Source organism: Trichosurus vulpecula, chromosome 1, assembly GCF_011100635.1.
Source record: "Trichosurus vulpecula isolate mTriVul1 chromosome 1, mTriVul1.pri, whole genome shotgun sequence".
In the NCBI taxonomy this organism is placed as follows: Eukaryota; Metazoa; Chordata; class Mammalia; order Diprotodontia; family Phalangeridae; genus Trichosurus; species Trichosurus vulpecula.
The window spans coordinates 269,408,893-269,434,671 of record NC_050573.1 but is presented as its reverse complement, the minus strand read 5'-3'; the positions used below and the strand labels follow the sequence as shown (position 1 = coordinate 269,434,671).

Sequence of the window (25,779 nt, the reverse complement as noted above, 5' to 3'; positions counted from 1 at the left end):
ACGAATTTATTTTGTTCTGCTGCATTTTGTGATTCTCACCCAGGTGCCAGATTTCTTAGCTATGGCTCTTCCAGCAATACACAAAGAAATATAAAATATCACCTTTGACTCAAAAATTAGAACCCAAAATTCCTTCTTTCAAAAGATTACTGATGGTACGTTTTGTTTTTGGATATTTTTCTGACCAGGCATGCCTGGTGGCAGTGAATGCTATTTATAAGGTTTCAACTGGAGGAAGCAAAGTTTTACCCTGCGAGCCAAGGCTGATGTGGGCAATGGGAAAGCAGCTGTGTTGCCAACGGCAACGAGAACCTTGATTTTTTTTTCTCCATCATGACCAATTCTGTAGCACTTGAATTGTAATTCTTAGATTTAGAATGTTGGAGCTGGAAGGACCTCAGAGATGATTAACTCCAAACTTCTTCAAAGTTGATGAAGATGAGGCACAGCAGGGTGAAGTGTTTCACCCAAAGTAAAATACACACATCTCAGAGTTAGATGGTTGTGTCCTACAAGTCATATTTCAACAGGAATCTCTGCTATAACACCTCTGATGAGGGAGCATCCAATCTGGGCTTGAAGACCTTTAGTGAGAGGAAAACCACTACCCCCCTCCCATTGCCCTTTGGGAGAATTCTAATTCTTTGGAAGTTTTTTTTCTCATATCACGAATAAATTAGCCTCTTTGTAACTTGTTATCCATTGCTCTTAATTCTGCCTTCCGGAGTTAGTCCTAAGGAAAACAAACTTATTTTCTCTTTCATATTATAGTCCTTCAAGAATCTGAACACAATAATCATGTCCCCATTAAGACTTATTTTGTCTAGCCTAGTTATGCCTGCTTTCTTTAAATCAATATTCATATGGCATGATCCTTAGGTCCTTTGCCATTCTGGTCATTTTCCTTTAGCTATTAGGCAATTTATGAAGTATTTGTCCCCCAAAATGTGGCTTATAGAACTCTATATGTGGCCTAACCAGACCAGTCCAGTTAAGCTTTCACAGAAGAGGAAGTACCGGAGCGTGTTCTTGCTAGAAGAGCAAGGGTTAAATGTCTAGGATGTGAAGGGGGTGACTTCTAGGCATGAGAGACTTCCTTCACGAATCCCCAGAATGAGTAGTCAAGGACACATCTAGCTTTTATAATGATAATAATAGTGAATATGCAGTGCTTCAAATTTTCAAATCAATTTATATATATGTAATATATATGTATATATATTACATCATGTGATGTTCATATGCTCACAACAACCCTGTGAGGTAAGTGCTATTATTATCCCTACTTACAGATAAAGAAACTGAGGCTGAGAAAGGTTATGTGACTTGCCCAGGGTCACACAACTAGTAAGTGACTGTGGCAGGATTCAAACTAAGGGCTTTCAGATTCCAAGAACACGTGAAGCAGAGCAATGAAAATAAGGTTGACAAGTTAGATTGTAGCTAGATTGTGGAGTGTCATGCACAGTAGGTGAAGGAACTTGTAACTGATCATCTAGGCCAGAGGTGTCAAAACTGCAGAAGAATCAAATTGAAATGTACTTGGAAAATATTTAACAAAATAAAAATACAATAGAACATAAGTAATCCTAATATGTAGTTTTCTAAGTCAATATGCAGCCCTCAGGGATCCTTATGTATGGATTTGTTGTTGTTTTGTTTTTCAGTCATGTCTGACTCTCTGTGACCCCATTTGGGTTTTTTTTTGGCAAAGATACTGGAATAGTTTGCCATTTCCTTCTGTAGCTCCTTTTACAGATGAGGAAACTGAGGCAAACAGGGTTAAATTACTTGCCCAGGGTTACACAGTTAGTAAGTATCTGAGGCCAGATTTGAACTCAGGTCTTCCTGACTCCAGGCCACTGAACCACCTAGCTGCCCCATGTATGGATTAGTGCCCTGTTTCTATTTGAGTTTGACACTATGGGTCTAGGGAATTAGAAGGTACCAGATGTTTTTGCTTAGGTAGTTACATAGTTGGACTTATGCATAAGAAAGATTGATTTGACAGAAGTGTGAACGGTGGCTTGGAAAGGAAGAGGCAAGAAGCAGGGATACTCTTAGAGAGTTTATTACAGAAATCGATTTGAAAGATGATATAAATTTGAAATAGGGTAGTAACAATGTGGATAGAGAGAAGACAGATGTAAGATTTATTCCCAAGGAAAAAAAAATTGAGAGGATTTAGCAATTGACTGGATATGGAGGGCAAAGGAGAGAAAAGAATTCAAGAAGACCCTCAAGTTATGAGATTAAATGAGTAACTGGGAGTATGATGGTGCTATCACAGGGAAGAGAGGATTCTAAAGGAGGGAGGCAATTTTGTCGAAAAGGAGTATGATGTTGGCCATGTTGAGTTGAATGCTAGTAATGCATCCAAGTGGAGGGAAACAGCAAGAAATAGAGTATGTCAGTGTGCTCAGCGCACAGATTGAGGCTGGACATGTAGGTTTATATGTCAGTTACACAAAGTTGATGGTTGAAGTCAGATGCATGGAAAAGAGTGATAGGGAACAGTGTGTAGAAAGAGAAGAAAGTCAAGAGTGGTCTTGATATAGATGCATACTCAAAGAGCAGAGATAGGAGCAGGAATTAGCAAAATAGCATAAAATATGGTAAGGTAGAAGGAGAAAACTGTCCTGGAAGCCAAAGGAGGAGAAATTTTCAATGAGAAAGTGCTCAGTGGTATCAACTGCTTTGATAATAATGCCATATGGACATAAGGTGATACTTTAGGGATCTTTAATTTTTTTCCCCTTTAAGCTCATACTGATCTACTAAAAATAGAATTACAGAATCTAAGAGCCGAAGAAGACCTCAAATGCTAGTTAGTCCTACTTAAATTTGATCAAAAGTCCTCTTCCCATCATCTCTGACAAGACATCCAGGTTCCTCAGTTAGAAGGAATTTATTACTTCCTGAGACAGTCTTTTCTTCTTTTGGGCAGCTCAAAGTTATTCCTCATACAAGGCTGAAATCTATCTCCTTACCAATTCCATGTATTGCTTCTAGTTCTGCTCTCTGGGACAAATCAGAAAAAGTCTGATGTAATAGTCCTTCAGACACTTGAATACAGCAGAATGTCACAAATTAATAGTTCCTTCCCCCATTCCCCAGTACCGAGTCTTTTCTCTGAGCTAAATATCCCCAGTTTCTTTGATTCTTATATGACATGTTGCTGAGTCCTTGTCACCACCTTGGATGTTCTCTTCTGTATATATTGCAGCTTGTCAACATCCTTCCTGAAATGTGGACCCCAGAACTGAACACGCACTCCAGATGTAGTGTGATCTAGGGCAGAGCACAGCATGGCAGAACTATCACTGCCCCTTACTGGACAACATGCTTCTACGAATAAAATAACAGTAGCTCTTCTGGCTTCCTCTGTGTGAAATGCTTGGCAATCTCTAATACCTAATGCAATTGTTAAGAAATGATGAGGATGACAATGTCACAGTGTTGACTGATATTGAACTGGTAGTCCACTAAACTTTGCTCCCCTCACCCCCACCCCCAAAACTCACCTCCCCATACCTTTGTTATTATTTCAAAGCAAGAATACAGAAAAAAGGAAACCAGAAACTCTTCTCTGCCAAGCACTAATGTTGTACCCTGGCAAAAACAAGTGCTTTCAGTTGAGTGTTTTCAGTTTTAATTTTGATTCTCTGAAGTAGAGAGAATCTGATTAGTGTCAGGATAACTTGTAACAGGAGCATGACACAGGCACTGGTGTTGCATTTACTTTTTTACATGTACACATGAATCCTCTTTTAGATGTGTGAGGAGAGGTCTGATCCTCTCTCAGGAGATGCTCATCCCATTCAACCCCTTAACAGGCTAAGGAAAGCTCAATGAATGCAGCCGGTAGTTCCTCCCTCATGTCTGATAAAATCTCATTCCCATTACTCCATTTCTGTTCTCTGTCTATGTCTGTCTGTCTGTCTCATTCTTCTTTCTCTCTTTGGCTGCTCAATACTGACACAGTACTTAGATGTGTTGACAAGTATAGACGCAGGGGAGAATTGGGACAGTCATGTGGATAACCCAAGAGAAAAATAAGCTTGTTCAGTTATTGAGATAGTTCAGCTCAAGGATTTTCTTCTTTTCTCCCTCTTATTTTCCCTCCCTTCCTTTTTCCCTCCCTCCTCCCTCCTGTCTCCCTTCCATCCATCCTTCCTTCCTTCTCCTCCTTCTCCGCTTCCTCCTCCTCCTCCTTCTTCATCTCTCTCTCTCTCTCTCTCTCTCTCTCTCTCTCTCTCTCTCTCTCTCTCTCATCAAGTGGTAGAAAGAGAGAAATAAATTACCTAAGCAGTTTCATTTCATTTCAATTCAACTCAACAAGCATTTATTTAATACTTAATATTGCCAAGCACTATATCAGGGGATACCTACAAAGCCAAAACTACAACCAAACAGTAATTGCCCTCCTTCACTTTAGTAGTGCAGACCTCTGTGAAGTCAGCCTTTTGTCCTCCACGTAGTTTCCCTAGGATTTGTACCATTGTAACAGAGATGAAGTGCTTTCCCTAGGTCAAACTACAAAGCTGGATGTTAATGTCATTTCACTTTCTCTGTGGCTCTGTCTTTCCAAGAATGGTGATTTTCCAAGATGATTTTATAGATTGAGGACAGTGTGTGTGTGTGTGTGTGTGTGTATGTATTAGAGCACAGAAATATGGTTTGTTATTCTTCATTAACAACTTAATGCACTGATGCTATATGCTGTTGCCAGAATGGCGCCAAGGAGATGCTGGCATTAAGTCACAGAGTTCTCACCCCTCTCAGTAACGTGCCCCCAATTTTAGTGCCTATTCTGTTGGTGCTAATGTGCTGTGGGATACTTCTACTGTGTGTTAAAAATTAAATGGTTACCACAGCCCTTTCAGAAAATTCAAAGATGTTTTCACCCTCTTTTATTATTATCAACTAAAAAGATCTTCTAAAAGGCTAATTATGATACACAAACACATCCAGCTAAGGTCTGGAGTGTTATTGAAGTATCTTAAAAGGAGAAAGGTAAAACACTGACCTCAAATGCTTGTATTCTACCCAAAACCCAGGACTAGGAGTCCTTAATGCTTAAAATGTAGGTCACTGTGCAAAATAGTGCCAGTAGGGCTTATTAGAAGATTTTTGAGGTCTCACAGACCTCTGGGGAATTGTGGGCTCTGGGAGAAGCAATCATACATTATAAAGCCTGTTCAGTGGCTCCTGAGAGGCATGCCTGATCTAAGGCTAGCTGAGAAAATGCCTCTCAAAGGAAAAAGGTTGATGTTTAAATTTAAAAATGTATAATCAGTAAAAAAAAATAATGACTGCTCTCTTTGCCTCTTCAGTTATATCCCTCACTGACACTTTTCCAAATATGTTAGATTAGAACACCAATCATATCCAGTCCACTCTTTTGGCCTTGGTTAAACTGCAGTTGAATTATTGCAAACTTTAATTTTATCAACCAGTTTTCATTGTCCCCATCAAGATGACTACATCCCTCACACTGTTAAAAACTGGTACTCAGATCTGTGATCTCATTGGTGTGGATGTTGCCTCCAACAATGCAGATTGCAACCCATCTGTGCCTGCCCATTCATTCATTGACATTTGTCCATGTCCCATCATGTTCAACCAAGGGACTCCATTAGATAAGCTGGCAGCATGCCTTGTTTTCTCTTGATATTGTGAGGATACCAATGGAGCACACAAGTTGACCATCCATTGTTGATTGCTCTTGCCATTTAACCAGCCCATCTCACGTTTTACTCATATATTTCTTTAATGGCATTCTTTACACTGCTTCTCCTTTGTAGCATTCTCTTATATTATATAGCAATATTCTAGCTATTTCTATACATAACTCCTTCTCTAATATGTATATGTATACATGTACATGTATACATATACATACATACATACATACGTATATATATATGTATGTATGTATAGGCAGAGATTGTCTTATGCTTCTCTGTTATCTCCCTGGCACAGTAAGTTTGACATAATAACCACTCATTTACTGTTTGATCAATGAATGTTGTTGATAAATTATGAAGCACAGATTCTTAAGCAAATTCGGGTTTGTAAGGAAAGATGACCCTGCTAGCTTCTCCAACTTAGTTTGAATTTTTGCATAATTTCCCTAGTATATGGAGGTAACTGGACTCAATCTTTTCAAGGAGCAAGTAGTGTCAAAGACAATTTCTTCTTCATTCTTCATTGTTCTTGGTGCATACTAAGTACTTTTAAAATGGCTTTTCATTCATTCATTCACTCATTCAGTCTTTAAATGCTGTGAGAAATGGAACAATGAATATATATGCCTATATATACAGATGGGTATATATAATATATAATTTTTATAACTTCCTGTCTCCATTTTCCATCTCTTTATGACAATCTGTGATTTGCTTAGCATTCTTTCTATTTCTCTTCTAGTATTTTTTTCTTAATGTCTCATTTACTCCCACTATCTTTCCTTTTCCCTCATTCTTATTTTCTACTTTTTAACACTAATGCTTCCCGTTCAAAAAGATCTGAGACGACATATACTATGCATGACTTCATCTTCTTTTTCTTCTTGTTACTTATCTCTCTCAATTTTACATGCACTTTCCATATCACTATTTTAGGCACCTATTTAATAAAAGAGATAGGACTGTATGGGAAACTTTCAGAGGCACAGACAACTCCAGGGGCAAAGGAACACTCCTACTCTGTTAGTGGTTAATCATCATCCATTTAGTTTTTCCTGTTTAGATGATTTACCCCAATTCTTTTGAGTGATCATGAAATTCACTTAGGAAGCCCTACAACATTCTAGAAACATGTGTATCTAAAGAACCTTACCATCTACTAGGAATTCCTTTCATCTTGAATTCTGCCCTTTCTGATCATAGGGGAGATCACAGGGATATTTCTAAGATAAATTATATCAAGTTTTAAAAACTTTGCCTTTTACTTTATGAAAACTCAGAACTGCTTACAGTGTAGATTGAGAACTAGAAGAATCCACTTATAAATACTAAGCTATATATGTATGAGAAAATTTCATGGCCAATAGAACATGCCTAACTGTGGGAATTGATGTTTTTGAGAAAGGGTTTTTTTTTGAAGTTCTGTGTTTTTGAGACTCTTTTTAGTTTCTTGGAATATCAAGGCTGTTTTCACAGCTGAGTTACAAGTCTTTGAAATGAAGTATTCACAATAAAAATGCTGACAAAACCCTAATATGGCAGTGTTTTAGCAGAGCTCATAGTTCTGTAATCAGCTATATATTGTAAGAGCCTGTGTTGTGAATCTCTCTCTGATTTTATCGTAATAAATGTTTACATTCTAATTAAATCAGTTCATTCTTCCTTTCTTGCTACTCCCATCTGGCTCTGACGTTAAGCTTTGCTCTCTGTTTCTTTCTATACGTACCCAGAGATACCCTCTGATGTTTGAGCGGTATGTGGAAAACCTCTCCTGAATCTTTCAACAGGAAATGATCCCTGTTCTTCTTTTATTCCTGCTGAGTCATCAGAGAGGGTTGGCTTTTACTTCTGGGACAGCCTGTAAAACTCAACTGACGTCCATCATATGAACAAATGCAAAATAAACTGTTGAAGTAAAAAGCACAATTTCTAAAGGAAAACTAATTACCCTAGAAAAAAATAATTTGGGCAGCAACTAGGTGGTTCAGTGAGTAGAGCACTGGCTCTGGAGTCAGGAGGACCTGAGTTCAAATCTGGCCTCAGACACTTGGCACACTTACTAGCTGTGTGACCTTGGGCAAGTCACTTAACCCCAATTGCCCTTCCCTCTCCCCCCAAAAAACCAAAAAAAATTTAAAAAAAGAAAAAAATAATTTGCTCAGTAAACTGAGTAGGTGGGGGACTACGTGTGTGACCACAATTGAAAGTAATTCTGTTAACTTTCAGAATTCAGAAAATTCCAGACACATGTTGCAAATGTGGCTTGCTGAACTGCCGTAATGTGAGAAAATCCCATGGTAAGTCAATGATAATTTGCAATTAATTTGCGACCTACCCTCCCCACTGCCATTTTCTTTCTCCCCGTCTCAGTTCAGAGAAAATCACTATTATCTCTCAAAGCAATTATTTTTAACATTTGACAGCAATAAGGATGGTCAGTCTGTAACATTCATTTAGAGGAAATATCAGCCTTCTCTAAGGTCAGTGGTTGTTGAAAGGTCAAGTGGATGGAAATGTATCTGGAATTCTATTTTCTTCAGTGTGTGTGTGTGTGTGTGTGTGTGTATGTGTGTGTATGTGTTGCCTTCTGTTCTTAGCATTGCTTCTAATATTAAAGCTCTAATCTGGAGTTTGGTAGCACTTTCAATATTATAGGGGAGAATGGAAAGAAAGAAGCTCAGGAGGTATAGATATGAGAGCATCAGGCAGTGTTCAGGTGTGTCCACTGAGCAAAGGTCACTTCTGATGAAGTACTTATCTTAGTGGATGTGGATGTGTTTTGTATCTTTGCAACATAACATTGGGTATATTTCTATTGTAGCTTTCAAAATCCAAGTTGTCCTCACCAAATCATAGCAAAAGAAGTAATAGATTCAAATATTCAAGGTCCTCTGAGAAAGCTTTTCTACTCCTTATGTAATTCTCAAACTCAGACCAAATAACTATTTACAGAAGTACTCATTATGTGGAAGGAATTGACTTGGTGATCAGTCCAGAGCTTGAATTAATTGTACTATACCGTTCTCTTAGATACTCTAATTCTTCATCCTTTGTATTTCTTCTCTGACAGACACAGTCCTATACACACAATCATGCATACATTCATTTCTACATTTAATCTCTCAACTCCCTCAACTGTTTTTGGTCTGTGTGCATGTGTGCAGATGCACAAAGAACGTGTGTGAAAATAAGAGACACACACACACACACACACAGAGGCAGCCAGGGACGAGAGAGAGAGAGAGAGAGAGAGAGAGAGAGAGAGAGAGAGAGAGAGAGAGAGAGAGAGAGAGAGAGAGACAGAGACATAGTGAGAGAGAGACAGAGAGACAGAGAGAGAGAGACAGAGAGACAGAGACAGAGAAACAGAGAAAGACAGAGACAGAGAGACAGAGACATAGACAGTGACAGAGAGAGAGAGAGAGAGAGAGAGAGAGAGAGAAAGAGACAGAGACATAGACAGTGACAGAGAGAGAGAGAGAGGAAGAGAGAATGAACACAGTACCAGAATTTCTATTTGATTATTGGAGATTTCTAAGTAGAACCTAAAAATAGTCAGCACCCTTATTTCAGAGTGTATGTTTTCAAGATCATTAAAATTCAAAAGTACTCACAGCTGTGCTAGCGAATGATCCCACCAGAGTTGGCATCAAATGTTTGATCAAACATAAAGGGTCAAAACTGTTTGTTGTCCCTCTTAGAATTACTTGGAATAACATGGTGAATCAGAAATTATTAAATATAATAGCAAAAAATCAATAATACCATTATTTACAATGCCATATTTTTCATAAATAATCTTTTTAGTACAATTGAACAAAATAACCAAGCAATTATGCAAACCTTGCTAGACTCTCCTCATTTTAGTGGAAAAGTCATTAGCATGTGCTCTTTTAAATTGCATTCCATATTGAGTGAATAGATGAAAAGTTTACTACTTTATTAACTTGTTTATTAATAACCAAGGCCACACACAGGGAAGATAGTATAGTGTGGTAGGAGCACTGCATGTGGAGACAGAGGACACAGGCTTGAATCCTGGTTCTTCCAGTTATTCCCTATGGAAACTTTGAGTCTTCCTGGCTCTTGTTTTCCTCATATAAAAGCAATGATAACAGCATCAACATCAGGAAGAATGATAGCTAGCATTTCTATGGCACTTTAAAGTCTGCAAAGCTCTTATGTTATCCTGGCGATCTAAAAATAAGGTGTTTGGGCAAAGGATCTAGTTCTTGAGTCTGAGGAAAAAACAAAATGAAAAACATAAAATAAATGATTAATATGTGGAGGAAAATGATGTTTAACTTCTACTCTTTCATTAGGGATGCTACAGAAATTGTAAGAGAGCTTGTAGTTAGAATCTAGTATCTTGGAGCTGGATGGGACTTAAGCAATCCATTTAGTCCAAGTCACATCTGACTGGGAATGCCTTCTGTACCATTGCAAGCAAATGGTTTTTACAGCTTTTGCTTGAAGATTTCCAGTGAAAATTCACTCTCTGTCCAATGCCACCCCAAATCATAGTGAGTTTATAGTTTGCTAAAATCCCTAGTTCTTTTTTTACATGATTGGTTGCCTAGTCATACTTTCCCATTTTAACACTAATGCACTTCTCCATTCTAATGCTAATGCACGTCTCCATTCTACTAATAACACACCTCCCCATTCTTAGACTAATGTAGTTGGTTTTTTTAATCCACGTGTAGAAGTTTGTGTTTATTCTTATTAAATTTCATCTGAGATTTGGTCCTTCCTTCCAGCCTGTTAATTTTCCTTCTCAGATTTATGTCCTTGGTAAATGTGGCAAATATGACATTTATCATAGTCATTGACAAATATTGGGCAGCACACAATTAAGGACACTACCTATCCTTTCTCTGAAAAAGCTTTGAAACTTCCTCTTCTAAGGTCTAGGATTTGTTTTAGTCTAGGCTGGCTTTCTTCATGATTTCTCCTCTCATGATTTCTAAAACAATGTTTTTTCTTCTTTTCTAAAACAATGTTTTTTCTTCTTTTCTTTTCAGAGTTGCCATAATTTTTATTTTGTTCCTCCAACTTAATTCAGAGTCAGATCCAGAAGAGCATCTCCTCTTGTTGCTTCATTAATATTTTGAAGAATGAAATTATCATTAAGTCAATAATTTGTCAGTTTTCCAACTTTGGGGTGAAAGAATACTTTAGCCAATATCTGGAGAGTTGGTCTCTAACATCCCAGCTTCCAATTTTAGTTTTCTTTCAGCTTTAAATCTACAAATACAAAATATATACCTATACATGGACATATGTGTGCATGTGTGTATATACGAAAAAGTTCCTTCATCTTAACACATGTCATCTTAACACATACACACATTTATATGCATATATGTATATACAAACATATGAGTATATATGTGTATATACACAATACCATTTTGAAGAAAAACCCTCATGTATTCATTTTCAGTCAAATATTTTCTTCACAATCCACAAAAACACAGCCGGATGTTTTCTATACCTCTCAGTCAATTGTATGATTATGAGGATGTGTTCTGATGTAGAAAATTATTTGTGGAAGTCTGCCTAGTTCCTTCTTATATTTTCATCCAGGGGGCCCTTAATTCATGTGTAAATTATTAGCATAATGATTTTATGGAGATGAGAACATAGATTAATTGGTTGGCATTTATTGCTGTCCTTTCAATCTTCCTTTTAGGGAATCTGTGATTTCCCTCCCAATTTTGTTAATGTTGTTCCACATAAGATATCATGAAAATTACTCCATAGCTTTCAAGGCTGTGTCACCTTTAACACACATTTCATTTGTGTATACTCAGCTTGGCCCAGCTGCTCTTCCCACCTGCACCTTCATCAGTGAGATTTCATTTTCCTCATATGAAGTATGGTGGGTAATAAAGTGTTTGAATCTAAATATGATAACTATGCTTTCATCCATAAAAATCACTTTAAAATGCTGACAAATCTTATTCATTCATTGTCCATTTGTTGTAATTTCCCCAGCTTTATCCATAAATGGTACATTGGTATTATTACCAGCTTTCTTCCAACTGACCTCCACTGCTTTTTGCTGTTTTGTGAGATAGCAATGCTCATGTCCATACTGAGAAGATGCACTGTCTTGCATTTCTATTTATATTCTCAGTGATTAATATAGTGCTTTGCACATAGTGAGTGCTTAATCATTTTTTGCTTTCAATCATTTATTAATTCATTAATTCCCTAACTTTGCATAAGTGAGCTTATAGTCTAAACTGGCACTGCCCTTGGTTGTTATATTCTTCCGCTAGTTGACATGATCAAGTGTTTTCTGGCTAAGGAGATTTTTGGGTTGTTTTAGCCTCCTTAGTTTTACAAAAGTAGATTTCTATGGGAGATGGTGATAACCTGAATCAATGTTTTTCCCTTTATCTGTTTCCCATTTAAGTATCAATGACTTCTTTGAATAGGTATGGCTACAGCTGTTGTAACTTTATGAAGTGTCTTCTTTTGATACTCATCATTTAGTCTAATTTGGTGTTAATTTTTATTTTTCTTTGAACTGAGTGATCCCACTTCATAGGCAGCTGATTCAGCTGAATCATATTGCTGTTTTTTTTAATCTATGAAGTTTATATATAGCATTTTTTTCCTGTGATGTTTTGGTGCTCTAGCACTTCTGGATTCTCTTCTTGAAGGAAGTCTTCAGAATACATAGGTATGAGGCTTCTGAATTATCTGCAAGTCCTTAGCGCTCCCCCATCCTTTCTTGTTCTAACTTTCACAAGGTATTTTAGTATCAATATTGATTTGGCTTGAAAAATCTTTTCATTTCACTACTTTTTTCATATTAGGCAAAAGAGGTTGGTGAATAAATTGAAATTATCATGGTGGCCTTTTCTTCTTATTTAGCACTATAAGGCAAGTTGATCAAGTTTCCCATGACATTACATTTATCATTGCCTTTGGATGAGTAAAGCCAAAGTGACCAATCTCTTTATTTGCCTCTCCCAGGGGAATTCATGAGCTATATTTATATTTAGCTGCAAATTTCTTACAGCTTTGGGTTTCATCTATAGTGAGAACTGCAAATATTAATATAACTTGATCCCTCTAGCAACGTATCAACTTACTGGTCATTGGATAACGATCTTATATTTGAAAACCAACAGTTCAATTTGTGTTTAAAGACAGTTTGAATGCTGTGAATCTTAGCACCCTCTGTTGCATTTCCCATCCCTTTACTGCTGTCACTGGAGAAGAAGCAGAAGACCACATAGAACAGAAACTATGGGACAATAGCCCATTATCCAATGACCACCCTACTTGTGATAGGTTAGTCCGGTCCTTGGGCAGAAACTACTATCTATCACTCGCAACCATACTAGTTGCCATTCTAGTCTGGTATGTCAGAGCTGATATTCTATGGGCATAGCTGATGAGAATCTAGACTCACCCCTATACCATGATGAATAATCAGAGTGAGGCTTATAGAATTAAAGAAATAAAATAAGTAGTCGTGTAAAGTTAAAAAAAACTATTAAAATAGCTAGACTGGATGTTAATATTTTCTATGTCTTCACAAGTTAAGTTCTTCACAGTTTTCCATTAGTTTTTGCCATGTTATTTTGAGAGTTTCTATCCTCCATATAAATCTGGAGGAAGGCTGCAATTTCTTCTGTTGAAAGAAGGGACAGCATTTCACTTCATTATCAGCGATTAACCACTGTTTGATGGAAAAGATTTCATGAAGTTCATAAAGGTACAGATAACAAAGTGACAGGAGAGAATATTGGAAGGTGATTGGAATAATGTCTTTCATATTAAATGTGGCACATTGACATATTTTCTAATCTCAGAACACTGATGCTTGACTGTCAGTCCTTGTTACATTTACCGTGTGTACTGTTTGGTCAAAGCAATTGGGATTTTGTATGCATTTTGATTAGGAGCTTGAGTGACTCTGTTATCCTGACCAGGAAGGATAAATATAGCCAAAAATGTATAATTTATAATGTATTTTAATGTTTCCTCCATTAAGGTGCTGTTGGGCTGCCCCATTGTGACACAGAGGTGACCCAGGGTCTCAAGGACTAATCTAGTGGAGCACAAGCACTGGTCAATTCTTCTAAGCTTGAATGGCTTAATGTATGGGTTCAGGACCTGGACTATGTCACCATGGAGACATTTGACATCAGAAGGAGGGTGGGCTTCCAGGTCATAAATTATTTGGGCTGCAGTCACACACACACACACACACACACACACACACACACACACACACACACATCAACTAAGCCTAAAGAATAAATGGTTGTTCAATTCATTGAATAAATGAAAAAGCTTTTGTTCCAAGCTTAATATGTGCTAAACACTGTGGCTACTAAGAAAAGTATGGCCATATTCCTGCTCCCAAGCAGCTCAAATTCTAACTGGGAAAACAACGTGTAAATTATTAGATACATACGAGAAATATACAGAGTAGACAGAAGGTAGTCCCAGAGGGGAAGATACTAGCAGGGAGATTCATAGCTGGTTGAGTAAGCGCACCCAAGAGAGTTGATTAATATATAAATGTCATTCCAGAGCAGGCGTTAGCAAACTAGGGTTGTATTTTAAAATGTAAATATCATTCTTAGCTTCCAGGCCATACAAAAGTAGGCAGCAGGTAATATGGCCCTTGGGCCACACTTTGTAAACCCCTACTCTCCAGGGATGCCTCTAGTGATGTACCACAGACCCTTTACTTTTTAATACTTTAAACCATGACTCAAATACACACATACAAGTTACATCAACCAAATTTATAGCTGACACAAGGATGGAAGAGATAGTGAATACTTTGTATAACAAAATCAAGCTTATCAGTGTCATCTGTGATTTCAACTAGTTGGGATACTGGGCCAACTTTAAAACAAAATTTGATAGAGTCGTTCTGATGAGCATCATTGTACTAATGTACACTAGGGCTTAGCACATTTAGAATGAGGAGGAACCTTATTGATCATTTATCTAATCCCCTCATTTTACATGTGAAGAAACTCAAGCTCAGAGAAGTAAGTGACTTTTGCAAAGTAACACAGGTAATAAATAACAGAACCAATATTTGGACCTTGGTCCTCTGGCTTCAAATCCAGAAATGGAGGGAAGTCCTCAGGGGCCTTTGAGGTCCCTATGACTATTTTTATCCTACATTAAATGGCCAGATACATTCTTTTTTAGCCTGTGGGTCTGCTTTTTATAGCTTTTGCATTTTCCTTTTTGCTTTCCTGCTGTCAGATGGCACCTCTTGGAGCTGTCAGTATGCTTGTGTTTAGATTCCAGAAAAACCAACTGCACAAATACAGGATAGGAAATGCCTCCTATAAGCACCTAAAATTCAACATGTCCCAAACTGAACTTTTCATCTCCCTCCTCACCTCCCAAAAAATTCCCTTCTACTTAAGCTTCTATATTTTAGTGATGGTGCCAACTATTCTTCCGTTACCTAGGTTTGCAACATAGGGATCATCCTCAACTCTTCCTTTCTCTCATTCCCCTATGTAATCATCTGCCAAGTGTGGTCAGCTCAACTTTCACGGTGGCTCTTGTAGTTTTCTAGTCCTCTCTTTTTGTTCAAGCTTTTATCATATCACTCCCTGATCCCGGAAGTTTCAGAAATTCCCTGTTTCCTCTAAAATAAAATACAGAATCTGCTGCTTGGCACTTAGAGCCTTTCACAGTCTGTCTCTGGCCTGCCTTCCCAGGTGACTTACACATTCTTCTCCCTCACACATTCTACATTCCAGACATTGGCCTGATTGCTGTGCCTCTCCCACGACATGACTTCTTCTACCTGCGTGCCCTGCATAGGCTATCCCTCATACCTGTCACGTTCCTTTCCTAATCTCCACCTCCTGTAACCCTCAGCTTTCTTCAGGCTTGGCTTAAATGCCACCTCATAGAGACCTTTCCTAATTTCCCCAGTTATTTGTGTCCTGCTCAAAGTTATTTTGGATTTGTGATAAAATGTACTTATCTATGGGAACATTGTATCCCTTCAGTAGAACTCAAATCTGTGTGAATGTCGGTCTTTGTATTCCCAATTCCTATTTCGTCTTGGCCACATAGCAAAGATTTTGAGGACTGAACTGAATTGATAGCAATTCATTCGAAAAACACCTTGGAGGTCTTAGCTGACCTTAGAAAGTCATAGAAACTTAGAGCTATAGGGAGCCTTGGAGATCATTTAATCCAACTCCCTCATTTTACAGATGAAGTTAAGCAAAATTAAACACCTACTAGAGGCATGCACTATGGTAGCAGCAAGAAATATGATGGCTTAAAAATGAGATAGGGTAATGTAAAAGGTTCAAAACCTTGACACAATCTTAAAAAGTCACAAGCACACTTGGGTTATTTAGGGCAGAGAGAGATAGTCCGAAGTCACATAGCCCACAAGGGACAAAGTCAGAAATAAAATCCAGGCTTCCTGACTCTTAGACTGGTACATGTCACCTTCCCTTCACACCATTTCCACCACTATGAACTCAGCATAAGCCATCAAGGTGATGTACAACTTCTAAAAAGTATAGCTCCCCCCCCAAATATTGTCTGCATTAATATGAATTTAATGCTGAAACCAAGATTGGCAATAATCCCTTTGTATTCTGTGCTGTTTAAACCACATTTAGGACTCTGTGGTTGATCTGGCTGCCATCCTTTAGAGGGTCATGGACAAGTATATTCTGAGGAGGCTGACTTGGATGATGAAGGCTCAATCTCACCATATCAGGTTTCTCTTAGATGCAGTAGACATCACACATACGACAGGTACTTAATAACTATGGATTGATTGACCAAACTATCACCTCCAAACAGACAGCACTTAGAACTGAAATAAAAGCCATGCCCACTCACCTGCCTATACACATCCATGTGTTAAACATAGAAGTTCAGGGACAAATGGAAATTAGAGTATAGCAGTGAGGGATACGGCAAGATAGGAGGCAGGTAGGTGACAAAGCGGATAGAACACTGGGCCTGGAGGGAGGAGGAGCCAAGCTCAGGTCGTTAACCTTTTTATACCTCAGTTTCCTCAATTGTAAAGTGGGGATAACTGCACTTACCTCCCAGGGTTGTAGTGAGGATCAAATGAGAGAGTAATTTGTAAAGTGCTTAGCATAGTGCCTTGTGTATAGTAGGCACTTCTCCTTCCCTGTTTGCAATGAAGGCATTTAGGATATAGGGAAAATTTGGTTTTTCTTCCAAAGCAAATAGTCAAAATGGCAGGTGCATTAGTTGGCTAGCTTGAAAATCAAGTTTTTTGTGATACAGAGAACTCATAAAAAAATAAGGAAAAGAGATGGCCTTTGAATAAGTGAATTCTGGGTGATCATGGTTGTTAGGTGACAGGATCTGATTGTTATCCATGGGACAATACCTTAACTTTTTATTACTTATTTGTCCTCTTTGAGAATGAAGGATGAATAACTAATAGTTTTTCTTGCTAGTATTTTCTGTACCAGAAGTTCCAGGAATGACAAGGAAGACTAGGATGGCAGTAGATAGTCTTTGGAGAGAGATATGACAGTGTTCATCTACATTCATTTCTCTTCATTCACATTGTCACAATCCCAGCTCAGTACCTCATTGCTTTTCACATGAACTATTGCAAATAACCATCTAATTCATCCTTCTACTCCAGCCTCTTCCACTTTCCAATCTAAAATCCGCACAGTTGCCAAAATAATCTTCGCAAAGTGCAGGTCAAACCATATCGATCATTCTCCTTTTCAAGAAGCTTTAGCATTTACCCATTGCCTCTAGGATTAAATACAACTCCCAACACTGGTACTTAAAACTCATAATGGTCTGGCTGTAGCCTAGCTATACTGACTTATTTTATATTATTCTTCCTAAATTCCAGCCACATTGACCTATTTGCTGTGTCTTGAACTGATCATTCCATCTATTGCCTTAAGGCCTTTCTCTAGACTAAGCTCCATGCCTGAAATGTCCTCCCTCTTCATCTATAAGTCTTAGGCTTCTTAGCTTTCTTTAAGATACAGATCATACGCCACTTCCCATAGGAAGTCTTTGTTAACTCTCCTAGTCTTTAGTCTTCTCTCTTTTCTCAAACTACCTTGTATCTACTTATCTGTTGAGATACTCTATTGTGCAAGTTGGATGTAAGCTTCTTAAAAATAAAGATTGTGTTTTGTTTTTCTTTATATGTGTAACATCCAGTATGATATTATGCCTTGCACATAACAAATGATTGATACAAGCTTATTGAACTGAATTGAACAGAGTAGCTTCCTTCTCTTTTTTGCTTCCCTTTATCTCTCTTTCTCATGACATCCTTAGGCTAGGTCTATTCCAAAATGAACTGCTGCTATGGGACATTCAGGAACGGAGATGGAGGTAGGCACCCCTTCTATACCAAGGAAGCTTAGCTGGAGACAACCCTAGGGTTATTGACCATGCGTACACATGGGAGGCAGCATGGTCTTGAGAGCTGTATTTCACATCAGAAGACCTTGTTTCAGAGTTCAAATTACTAGTTATATTTGCTTGAATGTCACTTTACTTCTCTGTAACTCTATTTCTTTATCTGTAAAATGAGGGAGCGAACTAGATAAACTTTAAGGTCCTGTCCAGCTCTAAATCTATGGATCCATCATCCTTTGCTCCTCAGAATCCTATAGTTCATTGACCTACTCATAAGCTAAGTATCTTGAAGTTGTGCAATGAGGTTTCCTTTTCCTAGTAATTATAATTAAATATGAAAATTGGAAGTGCAGAGATAAGATTATTTGAAGACACAGAGCTTCATTTATCACAACCTTCAGTTAGCTCCTTGATACACTAGCAGCTGGGTGAATGCCTAATCATTCTAGACCTAAATAATTCTTGTGTGAGAGAGAATTATCCCTTGCATAATGTCTCCAGTGTACCAGGAATGAACACAACTCCCTTCAGTGCCCAGCACCTGTCCAACCTTCAATCTGGGTTGAGGAGTATCCATACTAATTGTGGAAATGACAAGGCGCTCTGTGATCCTACACACCATCCTCTCTGCTGCTCTCTGGAGCATGCCCTCTGACAGCAGGCAGCAAGTGGAGCATTAAGCTAGGGGAATGCTAGCTACCCAGGAAATGCCATTCAGCAACAGAATCGTGTACAAATAAATTAGCAAATATATTCTCAGCTCACTGTGAAAGATAGCTGCGTCTATACAACCCAAGTAATGCAGCGAGCATTCAGGGCCAACCATAGGGTCTGTTACAAATAATTCAGAGTTTTCTGAAAGCCATCTAGTGTCCCCTGAGTCATCCAGCTAATCTATTTGATGAACTCACAATTTTCAGAAGTAGATACATTGTCCTGATTGGCTGTGGCAGATGTGTACTTCTAGCGGCTGCTTGGGTCGCTCCATGGAGATGTCCTGCCATTACCTCAAATGCAACATGTCTAAAGCTGAAATCATTCTCTTTCCCTCCAAGAATCATCTTCCCATCCAGGCTCTTCTATTTCTGTTCATCCCACTCAGAATTGTACTCAGAATAGGGATAAATGGAAGATAAATAGGACTACATAGCTCTTTCTTTAGTTTGTTTTCTAATCAACAATTCACAGTTCAGGACAAAGATGGCCATGTGAATCTATCTCAGTTTTGTTCATCAGAATGGCAATCAGAGAGAGAGAGAGAGAGAGAGAGAGAGAGAGAGAGAGAGAGAGAGAGAGAGAGAGAGAGAGAAAGAGAGAGAGACAGAGACAGAGGCAGAGACAGACAGAGACAAGGAGACAGAGAGACAGGACAAAGAGACAAAGGGAGAGAAAGACAGAGAGAGACAGAGACAGAGAGACAAAGAGAGAAAGAGAGACAGAGACGGAATAAAAGTAGAATATCAGCTAGAAACTATTAAAGTTTTTCAGGTATGAAGCTTTTTAACTTTTAAAACTCTTTATAACCTTGCCCAAACCTACATTTCCAGCCTCATTGCACAATACTTTGTGTACTTCAGGATCCAACCAAATTGCGCTTCTCTCTGTTTCTCCTGCATAGCACTCCATGTCTGGTCCCCATGTTTTGCTTGGGCTGTTCTCTATGCTTGGAATGTATTCTTTCCTTACCTCTATTTCATAGAATCCCTCTCTTCTTTCAAGGAATGTCTCAAGCATCACATCTTCTCTAACATTCCTAACGGCGGGTGCCCTCCCTCCCAACATATCATTTAGTTGGTTACTTTATATTCATTTTAATTCTGTATATAATTATTTATGTCCTTTTTAATCTCCTCCATTAGAATATAAGTTCCTTGAGGGTAAGGATTGTTTCATTCATTGTTTTTAGATCTCCAGCAACTATGCTAGTGCCTGGTGTATAGTAGGTGCTAAATAAATGTTTATTGATAGATTTATTGGTTTTTCCCAAAACTCTTAGAAATTGCAGGGCTTATGCTTCCTTCCTGGAGCACACGCTTCCTTCTCATCATGCTCACTAGCCCTGTGCCACACATCATGCCCTTCTTTGGCTGGTGCCACAGTGTGCCATAGACATTCAAGGCTTCTAACCTCAGAGTTCCCTTGCCACATATGATCCACCTCCCTGAGGCTGCTTCCTCTCCTTGAACTCTGTGGAGATGGGGGCATGGATGCATCCTTGGTGTATATAAAGCTGAACTCTTTCTCTTTCGCTCCAAAATTCGCCTTCCCATCTTATCACCCTGACCTGTCCCTCACCTAGTGAGCACTCCTTTGTGTCACCTGCCCCTTTGCTCCTTACACCCCTCCTCCAACTGTCTTTAAATCTGATAAAATAATTCCTCCTTCCAGTTCTGATACTACTGCCTCTTTCCCTGCAGGGCTCAAAAGCTCAGTCATTTTTGATTCTTCTCTCTTCTCTGCATCTATATCCAATTAGTCCCCATGGCCTAATAAATCTTCCTTTCTATCAATTATGCCTTTCTCTTCGTACTCACTGCCACCTAGTTCATGCCCTTATCACCTCTAACCTGAATTATTTTAATAGTCTGCTAATTGGTATCCTTATCTATCTCTCTCCTTCCTCCTCCTTCCCTCCCCTCTCTTTTCCCCTTTCCCTTCCTTTCTCACTCCACTCCTTACAAAGTTTTTTCTTTAATATATCCAGCATGAACTTGCCACTGATGTAATCTTCCCCAAATGCCTCTTTCATTGTCGCACTCTTCCATGCTCCAAAACCCTCAACAGCTTTCCATTACTTACAAAATGTTCAATCTCATAGCCTGGGGCTAGTCCCAACTTTCATTTCCAGCCTCTTTGCTCACTAATCCCCTATAGCAAACTAGTTATCCTGGTCTGTACAACTAATGCATTTGTTTTCTTAAAACAAATTTCTTAAAAAGTAACTGTAGCAGTTGTCAAAATTTGGAGGAGGCAATAAAGTCTCACTTCCAAGTAGGGGCTAGCACCATGCTTTGTACATATTGGATTCTCAACGAATATGTGTCGATTAATAGAGTGCTATAAAGTTGCGAATACCACAGTTTGGAGTGATCACAGTAGCTGTGGGAGTTGAGTTTTATAGGTTATCTAAGTGTGTGCCACCTGAAGCTCTTTCTGACATAGAATACCGTCATAAGCTATTTTTAGTAAGAATCTATTTTAGGTTATTGAGGGAGTACTTCAAAAAAAAAGGTATTGATTTTCTTTGGTAGTGTCTTCCCCAAGTATGACACACAGAGGAAAAATAGAAGTAGCATCCTTACTTTCTCTAGTCAAATGTTGGTACAGTGGATAGAGTCCTGGGCCTGGAGTCAGGAAGACCTGAGTGCAAATCCAGGCTCAGACACTTACTAGCTGTGTGACCCTGGGAAAGTCACTAAACCTTTGTTTGCCTCAGTTTCCTTAACTGTAAAATGGAGCTAATAGTATCTATCTCACAGAGTTGTTGTAAGAATCAGATGAAATAATATTTGTAAAAACAGAAGTATTTAGCAAAATGCCTGGTACATAGCAGATGCAATATAAACGCTTATTTCCTTTCCTCTATAAAAAGAAAATTTTAGTAGCGGTAAATTTGTATATAAAATTTAAAATAAGTGTCTGAAAAGACTGATGGAAAATATTTTAGTTTCTATCATGACTTAATAGGCAGAATTTCCAGGTATAGATATAAACTTCATTTAACTGTCTTTGCTAATCCAATTCTCAATTCAGAGACATTCTTTTCATTAAACAAAATCTTCCCAATAGCTTCAAACACTCTATCAATGTCTTTTCAGTTCTTGCAAAAGGAATCTTGACTTAGAACCTGACCTACAATCATTTTCCTAAATCGCAGATCTGATCTGATCATATCACAACCACCCCTCCCACCCCTATTCAACAGAACCCTATTGCCTCTGGGATCAAATATAAACTTCTCCTCACAATCTAGGCCCTTCCTACCTATTCAATCTTCTTACATTTTACTCCCCTCCTTACACTCTAATGCCATGTTAAGCTTCCTTGCTGTTCCTCGCATTCAATACTCCTCTCCCAGCTCCATGCGTCTGTGTTAGCTATTTTCTTTGCCCGCAATGCACTGTTTCCTCCTCAATATCTTTTGGAGATGCTGGCTTCCTTCAAGATTCAGCTCAGGTACCACCTTCTCCATGAAGTATTCCCTGGTACCCTGGATGCTAGGGTCCATCCTACCCAAACTGCCTTGTATTCATTTTGCATGTATTCTGTATTTACTCATATGATGACTCAGTCGTTGGAAGATATGCTTCTTGAAAGCAGGGGCTGTTTCATTTTTATCTTTTTGCGTATAGTAAATGTGTACAGTAAACTTATTAAATGTTTGTTGATTGATTTGAAATCAAGCCTTCTGGTTATAAGAGTCATGCCATTTTTATCAAATGACATGCTTCTTTGCAGATCTTAATTTGTTCTCTCCCCACCAATGAGTGATTCAAAATGAAGGTAGCCAGGTCATTCTATCTCCATTTTGTCCACCACGGTAATCTTTTTGGAATCTTACAAAGTATCTTCCATGCTCATTCTGCCATGGAACAGATGAAGGCTGAGGGTACATATGGAAGCCTAAACTCACAGGATGGGAATCCCTGATCCTACTGCTGATCACAGAACAAACAAGCTGCCCTGTTGTGGCTGTGAGGAGACCTCAAACTCTGTGAGGCACCCCTGCAAAAAATTATGCTTCCTTTATGTGGTTCTACAGTGAGCCCGTCAGCCTCCAGCACCAGGAGTTATCTTGAATATATTTATTCAATAAGCAAAGAGAGCTGAGGAAGGATTTTCACAGCTGGCAGTGTGTGAGTATGGCATCAGCTTCCATCAGAACGAGGCAATTTTTAGATTGAGTTTGAAAATGTCGTATTCCCTGTTTAAGTTTTTTTTTGTCCTAAAGGTGGAATTCTTCTCTACAGCATGGTGAGGGGTGGGAATGGGGGGGCTAGATTGAAAAAAAAATGCAATTGTCTGGCACTCCTGAAATGTCGTCTCTAGATAGGATTCCTTCCTTTCAATTCTAGATGCAGAACTGTCTGTCACATGTGGGAATGACTTACAGACTGCAAGGCCTTGCTCTGCCTGTTAAATTGAAACATTTCAGATATTTTAATTAGCAACTATTTGCAAAGTACTTCACAGGTTCAATGCCTACTCATAATTCATATTTATAACAGACAGCTCTATTATTACACAAACATGAGTGGGATCCTTCAGTATTAAGGATTTACAAAACCACGTTTCGGCACTTACCAAGTACTAGTCTGGTTGGATACCTATTTCACATTTCTCTTTTTCCTTGTCAGGAGGGGAAGAGGTCTCTGCTCCTTTAAACCCAGATCAGTTGAATTCTTGTCTCAGAGCAATGTCATGTTCCCAGGTTCATCAGTAAGTGGAGCTCATTTCTAACCTGAGGGCTGCTTGGTCTTAACTCTCCCTGAAGAGATATGTTTCTCTTCTAAGCACAGACAAGGCAGGCAATGCCGCTTCAGTTGTTCTGTTGTCATTTGCTAGAGGTTTGAATTTATCTAACCTTTGGTATTTTAGCACGACAGTCTCTCTGCCTTCTTCCCCAGACCTAGCAGGCTTATCACCTCCTGCATTTCTCTACTGTCCCTTACATCAATGTTGAAGATTTTTGTATCTGTCTGTCTTGGGATCAGCCTGGGAAGGGAGCCCCGGGGGGGTTTATATGGTGGTGGTGGTTTTGGTGGTATACAGCAAATTTTTCCCCATGATCTCTCAGAATTTTATATGAGCCTTTTTAGAAACTGCTTCAGAGGTCATCTAATCTAGTCCTCTCATTTTGAAAATGAAAACAATAAGGTTCAGAGAGTTATCCCTCAGAGAAACAACTGGCTTAACCATGGTCATCACAGGGAAGATTGGAACTGATTTCTTTTGACTCCAAATCTAGCACGATTTCTGTCACACCACAGCTGCCATATCTAAGAAAGAGGTTGAAGACCAGGAGTGGGAGTGTGAGTCATATTATATCTAAGCATGGGGAGAAGTTTTAAGATTAGGGGATACTATTGAACAGTCAAGTAGGGAGGGAGTAGACACTACTTGGGGATTTGAGTAATCTAATAAACACATAAGACATTTTTATTTCCTACTAACACTGTTTCTAAGGAAAGGCAATCAACACAGTCACACCAGGTAGGAAAAGAAATTTCCTTCCCAATTCCTTCGATGTGGTTTTGAAAACTCAAGCTTTTGTAGGCTTTAAGAAGCCTTTTGGGAGAAGCCACGTGGGTTGTCCAACCACCTTGGACCACAGAGCAGGTAAAGTTGGTCTTTCCCCTTTATCTGCAGCTCTGCCTCTGCCAATGACAGCAGTTACAATAGAGAATGGACTGATCTGTCACCAAGTTATCTTTTCTTAGTCTCTCTTTTTTCCCATGGTCTTACATTCTATAGACACAACAGGGACTCATGATTTTGCTCTAGGAATGAGCACTGCAGTTTGTGACAGCGTTCTCCTTTGAACCAGTCTTCTCATTTCATGAGAATTATTGTGGTTCAGTTGTTTTTCAGTCATGTCTGATTCTTTGTGACCCTATTTGGGTTTTCCTGGCAGACACTGGAGTGGTTTACCATTTCCTTCTCCAGCTAATTTTACAGATGAGGAACTGAGGAAACCAAGGATAAGTGACTTGCCCAGGGTCACACTGCTAATAAGTGTCTGAGGCCAGGTTTGAACTCAGGAAGATGAGTCTTCCTGTCTCCAGGCCCAGCACTCTACCTACTGTGCCACCTAGCTGCCCTGGTGTATGTCATTGGAAATTCTTTAGATGAGAATAATAATTTGCAAATAATTTCCCATATGATTCACTAGGACCAATCTTTTAAAGCATTTATAGAATAACAGAATATTAGAGCTACAAAGTACCTTAGTGATCATCTATTCCAACTTCCTTATTTTAATGATTAAGAAACTGAGCTCCAGTCACAACTACTATACTGTGATTGCAGCTTTAAACCAACGTGCTGACAGCTTGGAGGAAGCACTTTCTCCTTGCACCAAACACTAGTCCCAAACTGCAGTGCACTTCCTCTCTTGATCCTCTGGCCCACGCATGGCACAGTGACCCTTAGCTACCAGCTCTAGCATGTTTGGGTGATATCTTTCTCCATGAGCTCACTTTCCCTTGACTCCTGTGGGAGTGAGGGCCAGATTTTCTGTGGGACAGGCTTTACCCTCCCAACAGAGCTGCACTGCAACAACAAAAGAAGCCTGGGAGGAAGGGATTTAAGCATGAATCTGGAAACTCCATTTTTTTTTCTGGAAAATATCATGGCACATAAACAACAATGACCATGACCTTTTCTTCTCTATAATCTCATGTCAGCAGTTCTTTGCTTCATGATGAGGGCAGCTCTAGCTGCTACTTTTTGGCATAAACCCCAGTGAATATAGCCATAGATCTATTGTAACCTTAGAGTATTATACCATCATAAACATCAGAGATACTGTTGGCTGTAATCCCCTAAGTCTACTATTAGCCAAGTGGAAAATAACAAAAACTTTTTTTTTTCTTTTCTTTTGATGAAGAGGTCAGTCTAAGGGCAAAAGACAACTGTCTCTCCATAAGTCAGCCATGAAACGCAAGGGTGAAGAAAATAC

At 38.8% G+C, this 25,779-nt stretch overlaps 1 protein-coding gene across 1 annotated transcript in view; it reads right to left on the bottom strand.

The window, feature by feature from the left end:
- Nucleotides 1–25,779, bottom strand: part of XKR4 (XK related 4) — a 477,727-nt gene that overhangs the window by 150,740 nt on the left and 301,208 nt on the right. The gene's annotated exons all lie outside the window — the stretch shown is intronic.